This window comes from Lepeophtheirus salmonis, chromosome 5, assembly GCF_016086655.4.
Source record: "Lepeophtheirus salmonis chromosome 5, UVic_Lsal_1.4, whole genome shotgun sequence".
Classification (NCBI taxonomy): domain Eukaryota; kingdom Metazoa; phylum Arthropoda; class Copepoda; order Siphonostomatoida; family Caligidae; genus Lepeophtheirus; species Lepeophtheirus salmonis.
This window is the reverse complement of record NC_052135.2, coordinates 64,279,987-64,287,959: the sequence shown is the minus strand read 5'-3', so window position 1 is coordinate 64,287,959 and position 7,973 is coordinate 64,279,987. Positions and strand designations below refer to the sequence as shown.

Genomic DNA, 7,973 nt, shown 5'->3' with positions numbered 1-7,973 from the left:
ATAATAATATTTAATATCAATATAATCAAAGCTAGATTGTGTTAAATACGGATTTCTTAATAATGAAAAATATCAAAATAATGAGCCAAATATTCATTTATGCTTCATAATTTGTTAATTATATTTTTTATAAACAATACATTTTCACCTAAATATGAAAAGTGAAATAAAAGGAATATTTGAGCCTTCTTATTTTTTAAACAAGTTACCTAGATTGTTTAGAGAGTCTTTATTGTAAAAAAACTTCGTTTTTTTACATGGAAGGAAACCCATTTAACATAATTTTTAAAAGCAACCAGAAAACAAATAAAAATCGAAAAACATAGTTTAAATACGATAATAATAATTTATTTTTAAAATAGACAAAGAGCCAAAAAACAATTATTATAATTTAGAAAAAATTTCTAAGATGTATTTATCTACTCAAGAAGTAGAAATATCCTTCAAATATCTTTTTTGTATTAAACTTTTACTCCACCTTCTATATAAATTTTGAATTCATCATATATTTCCAATATCCCAAATTTTTAATTAGTTTCTGAGTTATTAACAAAGTCTTAAATTACTGATAGAGGTCTCAAAGAATATTTTGTATCTCTTATGAATAATCAACCTAAACGATGAATAAAAAAAGTGAGATTGAAGGGTTAGAGAGTCTTGTTTCGAAATAATATATTTGTTTATAATTAATTATTTATTCCCTATATGTAGCTTAGAAAATTTAACATTATATTATCCAGCTATTATTTCAAATTAAGAATATAAAATATTAGGGTAAAAAGTATTAAATTTGTTCAATAATACTTTTGGTCTTATTTATAACAAATAAAATCAATTATATAACAAACTATCAAAATACTTGCGTTTAAGTTTGAAGAGAAGTATGTGAGGGTTAATAATAGTTTTTTTAGTAGGGGTGACTGAGGCTTAATTGCTCAGAGATCAAGACTTCAATTCGCCAACATTACAATACAATACAAACCTTCATAACACATTTTAGTTAAACACCGATTAATTTTAAATAGAAGGCTATTGTAATAAATATCTAACATTAAATAAATGCAATCCGTTTACACTTAATACATTTAGAAACATAAGATTTCTTTCTTAAACAACATTTTTGTGATTGTCTAACTCAGTATTGTTTGAGGGGGTGTCAAAAATGGACACCCGTAATGAGACAATACACCATACATATTTTACAGTTTTTCTTTAATTAAGGCCAGGCAGATGAATATATTTATAGTGTTTAGATCTTGATACTGTAAGAGCCAATCACATACAATGTTAGTTTGTGATTTCCCTACGGTAATTTTAGTGTCAATGATGCACTCACTACCTCTGACAGAACAACTGTCAAAAACGTGGATTAACATTGGAAATCGCGGACCCTGACTGTTATTTGTTCACTGTTTCGATTGCCTATGAAAGAAACAGAAATGAAAAAAAAAAGCCCATTATTTGTTTAATATTGTTAGAATCTAATTAGAAGTAATACAATTTAGTAGTTATCCACAAATTGCAATTGAATACAAGTCGTAAAATATAACTGCCCCCTGGCTACGAGATGTGTCCAAGATTTAGTCCTCCGTGAGTCATTGTCCTATTCATGCAGCAGTTTGTTAACTGGGTTAAATAGAAACTCCAAAAATATCAAATATTTAATTAAATTTTGAATCAATTGTTAAACAATTCCATCCATTCAAATATCAACTAACATAAATAAAATACTGGTACGAATATATGATATCGAAAATAAATAAAAGAATTCATAAAATCAAAAAAAAAGAAGAAAAAAGGAACGACTTTTAAGCATAAAAAGTTCACAAAACTGTTATTGAAAATTGTTAAATAAATTGTTGTATTATCAACATAAATAAAGAATCACATATAGTCAAATATATTGCTTCATTAACATATGAAAAAGTACTTACGATAAAATGTAGATTCAAGGGAATATGGAGCGTTTTTTTAAATCACTGGCTGTATAATATCCCAGTGCACTAATAGAAGGTTAAACACCCAAGTTTAATTTAGAAATTATGAAAGTTAGGATAAAAAAAATATGTTTAGAGAAATAAGCAACAAATTTTTGTAATGATTAACTTTCGGATAATATTAGTGCATTATATTATTGTTTTTAAACCGTAGATCAGGTATGTAGATTGGAAATATTTTAAATTCAATTTATTGAAGTGTAGGTATGCTATTTCAAATTTTATTCGATTTATGTAAATTAATTTGGTCTGATATAGTATTTCAAGACTAATCTACAAATGTTTCGTTATTTTATTAGTTTACAAGAATTTATACTATATATTAAAATCTTGACAATATTCTAAATAACGTATCTCTCTTTTTACGCTCTATAACAAAACTGTCGGTATATTATTGAGATTGAATTTAACGAATAAATTGTCTCGGAAACAAACGCATCTAGAATATAAAAAAACTTGTCAAAAAAAAATTGTCGAAAAACTGATCAACTGCCTTAATTAAGAAAATCATTGACGAGGGCCAAGCTATCACGGACCAACAGAGAAATTTGAAGCTCCTTTTATAAGTGCTTCTAAAAACTTGTACGGGTTAAAGAGCTAATTTTCATGGTCCACTGTTAGGAAAACATTCAATTTTCACGATGAATCTTATATCGAACTACAAAAAAAATCATATTTAGGATGCTAAAGTTTTCGGCTCAGATGACATTCCAGGAAAAATGTTCACCCAAGGCGTAGATGAGATTTTCTCTATTTAATTGAACTGGAGAAGTCTATGGAAGTTCATGGGAAGCTTTCACAATCCAAAACAAGACGCCGGATAGTACTAATCCCTAAAAAAACAATGGCTACTGATATCAACAATAAGAGAAATATCAAGGTACTTCATCTGAGCTACCGTATTCTTTTTAGTGGTTTATCTAGTAAAATAGAACCAATTTTGAGCTTCAACATCGCAAACAACAGAAAGGCTTCTTAAAGAGGGAAAATATTCCAGACATTTGAAAAAAAGGTATAGTCTGCTATTGAAATACTAAAATGGAGAACTTTTGGCATAGTTATAGCTACGGAGTTCAGCAAAGAATTTGAATTTTGTCCTACACAGTCATATTTTAAAGCAGTTAAAAAACGTCGTCCAAAATAGTACTTTAATTCCATCAGAGGTCTTCGCATTAATAGTACATCAACTATCTCGATGAGAGATGGAGAAAGCGATCTGATAACTTTATGAAAGAGTTGCCGTGAATGTTCTTTCGCAGGCACTTATTATTCATAACTCTAATAAAGGATCTTGGAGATTTGATAATAAAGAAATTCAAGGGGCTTGTAGTTCATTTTTGGACTACAAAACATATAACTTATAATATGGGGACGATGTTACATTGATGTTAATAGCTAAGATTGAGGGTTAGTTAAATACACGAATTGAAGTGATTTTAAATTACTTCAAGAAGTATGAAATGACCTTCGATTTGATGGTCAACTATAAAAATCGGTTTTCTTCCTATTGGTAAATGGATCCTTAGTTAAGACATTCAAATTCTCGGCTCTTCAATCAAGGACACCCTGGAAATATTGGGAATTATATGGTATATAAAAGGTGCCTCGTATTCAAACTGGAAATTCCTAAAAAAGTATGTGTGTTCGTTCTTCCATTTCCAAATAGAAAAGGTTTCAATTTTCAAAAGAGAATTGACCTCTATATTTTCCTAATAGTTCCTAATATATTATATAATTCAACACCTATTCCTTGGCTCACATTGAATCCCAATGAAGTAAATGAGTGTTGGTTGAAGAAGATATTTCACAGGAGCTACATACCTGCTTTGAAAAGACGTAAAAAGAAACTAGGAGGTGGACTTGCTTTCAAAAATTATACCAAAATTATATCAAAAAAATATTAATTGATTTATCCAAGGAGACAGAACCCTAATGGTTTTCGTCCTTTTCCTTTACCCCAATCTACAATTGGTTCATTCTAGGCACTGAATTGAGTAGTAATATGATTTCGATGCATTCCTAATCCACGGCAGCTCACCAGATAGTTATTTGGAAAGATACTCAGAATTTCACATCTTTCTAAACAGTTGACAATTTTCGTTGAAATTATAATAAAAAGTTTTTCTTCAAAAATAATTTAGACCTTTAATAGTCTGAATTTGAGGCTTTATCATAAACTATTAATAATAATAAAACATTTATTGATATCCTTCAAATAAAACATACAATCAGTACGGGCAAATGTAAAATTAACTTTAACTTTTGGTGCCCTCGCAATAGTTTGCCAGATTAGGTATTAGTTAGGAAACATTTATTTTTCCACATATAAGATAGCCTTAAATCATTTGCGAGGTTTACCGTGGTACATGGTATATGAAATATTCAAGCTTTTGCCAGTTGCCCGGCTCTCAAAATTGTAGGAGAGAATTTATCACGCTGAATTTTCCATAAATACAACGAAATTTACACCTCTTTATTGTAATTTGAAATCCCTTCGAACATTTGTAATGCTTAAAGTCTAGTATTTAGACAATGAGCATGCATATTCAAACTGCAAAAGTTTGGTTCCAGACAAATTAACTATTGTAGAGCTCATCAAGGTAGAAAATATTAGAACAATATTGATTGCAGCTGCAGCAAATATTATCAAGATTCTTAATATTGATGTAACTTCAGTGATATATTCTAAAGATCCAATTGGATATTATCCCTCTTGTTTAGATAAAAAGTTAAACTTCCTGCGTCGATTGATTCTCAATTTAAAAAGCTTCAAACAGAATCAATTTTACATTTTTAGTATATTATATTTTTTTTTACATAATTTTTCGAATAAATTTTAGCTCCTATTTAATTTAAATCTGTGCATTTGAAGTCATCTTTTTAATAATTTCAAAAAAGTGTAAAATATGTTTTAGTCGAGTAATTGTATTAATCATTATATGTCTCAAATATCATAATTGTATTAATAGGGACAATATAATTTCTAGATATATAATTATAAACTAAAATGTTTATTTATATATGTTATGTATGTAATAGCTCTATAATGAATAAATATAAAGAAAAAAAATACCAGAACTACATACACTAGAGCCGTCCCTAGTGTACGAACATCACTCCTCTAATATAATAAATACTTATATCTTAAAGTACACATGGTCGTAATATCATATATTCAGCTGAGAAGAACAATTACTACACTCTGATCTAGAAAAAAAGGCCGATAATTTTCCGGATTTATTGAAGTTAGAATCCTTATTCATTCTTAAGAAAAACAAGCTATTTTTATTTTGCAAATATCATGAGGAATTTTTTCATATAAAGTAACCGATTGACTTTTTTTGAAAACAATATGTTTGCAACACTGGAAGGTATTAACTCATAAAGAACGATTTATTTTCGGTTTAATAATCCATTAATTATAATCGAGTTAATAAAATAAATTACATATTATTTAAATATATAACTTTAGTAATTTGTATCTCACCTTTTTAAAGTGAAATTGGTTTATGCTAAATATCATTATAAAGATTTTACACTAAAAAACTTGAAAGACAGTTTTGTAAATGGTTCACTCAGTATTTTTGAGCCCGAGTCAAATATGGACGCCATCAAAGAGAAAAAACACAATTTTAACATTTTTTCTTCAATAAAGGCGAACACATGAGGCCAGGTAGTTGAAAATGTGCATAATATTTATGACCAAGATACTGTAATAGTCAATTACGTTCAATTTTGGTTTTTATCAATGCTTTTAGGGTATTTTGATGTCGCATATACACGAATTTCAGGATGGCCAACTTTCAAAAATGTTGATAAAGTAATGAAAATGGTCTATTCGACCCCTCATTTAGATACTGTATTGATTGCCAAGAAAATAAACATTAACTAATGGCCGAAAAATTGATACCATATTTTTGGCCGAGGTGTCAATAACAACACCTATAAATGAAAAAATGGCCTTTTAAACAAGGACTCCTTGGATATCTCGCTTAAGCAAGGCAACTAGAATAGGAAAATATTTTGATCTTCGTGTTCCTTGTCATCGAACACAAAAAGTAAGATTTTCAATCTTTTGAAAAAAATATGCTCATGTGAAATTTTTCTTGAGAGAGTCATTACAAATTTCAAAGTTTGTAAAAAAAGAATAATTGTCAAAAAAAAAAGATCAGCCATCAACTCCTTGAAATAACGACACAATATTTAATTAAAAACACTTCAGTGTCGAAAATAACTACACGGCCATTCTTGTGTCAATGGAAAAAAATAAACCATAATGAATTTAATTTTACTACATCTATTAAACCTGCTTTTGAATTCATGAATATTTTAATGCAAACAAAGTACAACTACTTTAATACAAATAATAACTTTGTAAAGTGTCATAGAGTTTATCTACATAAATAAAATTTGTTAAAATGCAATTTATTTATTATGTCGAGCAAGAAATGGACTTTCTACAGTTTTCTTATAGATAAGATAAGTATAGTAGAATTAAAATGTTTAATCTACACAATATAAACTAAAAGAAGCTGAAATTACTTTGTTTTCAAAATTAAATTTATTTCCCTATAGACAAAACTATAATGGTCTTCAATTAAATTTCAATGTATTTTTTTGTTTCTTTCCTTCAAAGTCTTTATTCATCAATATTACACGTATACAAACACACAAAAATAATTATATGTACAAATAAATGAATAATACAAAAAAGAAATTGGCATTGATAAAGAAAAAATACAAACTTTATAGCTGACAGTTAATTTCCCTTTTTCAGACCACTAATATAAACAGCTCAACAGCGATATGAGTTGATAACAAAAAAAACACAACAAAAAAAACACAGACTTGGGAGTGCAAGCAAGAACGCAACCTTGTATCATCCAGAGTCCATCAGAAGGTTTACACAGAGCAATTAAGATCAGGCTAGTAGCACGAATGCTGGAAGAAAGAGAAGACTGGACCAATGCACTACCTGTAGTTTTATGGGGATTGAAGAACTCAGTGCCAATAGACTCGTATTCTAAATATTTACATTTTCAATTACTCACAGTCTGCTCAGGATCCCGGACCTTTAATTTCTTTAACGCCTCCACCTTTACTTCTGGAAACCTCGACGTTGAAAATTTCTTTAAAACAATGGAGAAAATTACACACGGTCCTCCGAGGCACTTTAATAAAGTACCCATTACCAAACAGTTAAAAAAACGAATTCGTTTTTGTTAAAAATAAACCTATAAAAGAGGATCTTTTTCCAACTTTATTAGGACCGTTTAAGGTAATTGAGAGGCACGATCGTTACTATAAATTGGACTTTGGATCAAGAACTAAAATTGTCTGGAGTGATTGACTTTGACCTGCATTTGGAGTTCCAAGTATCCTTCCAGTGTCTCCGACTATAAGATGCACAAGATCTGCTACTGGAGAATGCTCTATTTATTTATTTATCTATCAATGTTTTTATGATGCATTTTATTGCGGGTTACTAACTAGACGATCTCTTTACTCACTCTGTCGTCTAAGAGGAGTAATCTAGGAGGTCAACTTGTTTAGATGATATTAAATATTCCTCATAGTTCCTTGTATACTTTTTTCCTTTTTATTTTTGTGTAAAGGAATGATCATTTTTATTCAGTTAAAATACGGATATTTAAATTTTAACATATATTACTGAAATTAAGATATCTTACATGAATATATCCATATACAAATACTAACTTTTAATCTTTATAATGATTAACACTCCTCTAAAATATGGTTAATTGTAAGTCTGAGATTAAGAATAAGAAATATATGCTATTTAATTTTTAAGTACCATATTTAAAGGGAGTCTAAAAAAAAAATACATATTAGAACTATTTAAAATTTTCCGGTGAAGCTGTAGTAACATTATAGTTGAAACTTCATTTAACATATTAAAGTTTACTAAGATAAATATTTATAAATCTAATTTAAAAATATTAATGTTTTATAAAC

General features: G+C 28.4%; 1 long non-coding RNA gene across 1 annotated transcript; it reads right to left on the bottom strand.

The window, feature by feature from the left end:
* Positions 1-6,614: 6,614 nt before the first annotated feature.
* On the bottom strand, positions 6,615-7,179 carry LOC139905282 (uncharacterized). Its single transcript, XR_011779920.1, has 2 exons — positions 7,049-7,179; positions 6,615-6,972 (listed from the first exon to the last, which is right to left on the bottom strand). It is a non-coding gene; the product is annotated as an uncharacterized lncRNA (long non-coding RNA).
* Between the last annotated feature and the right edge of the window lie 794 nt (positions 7,180-7,973).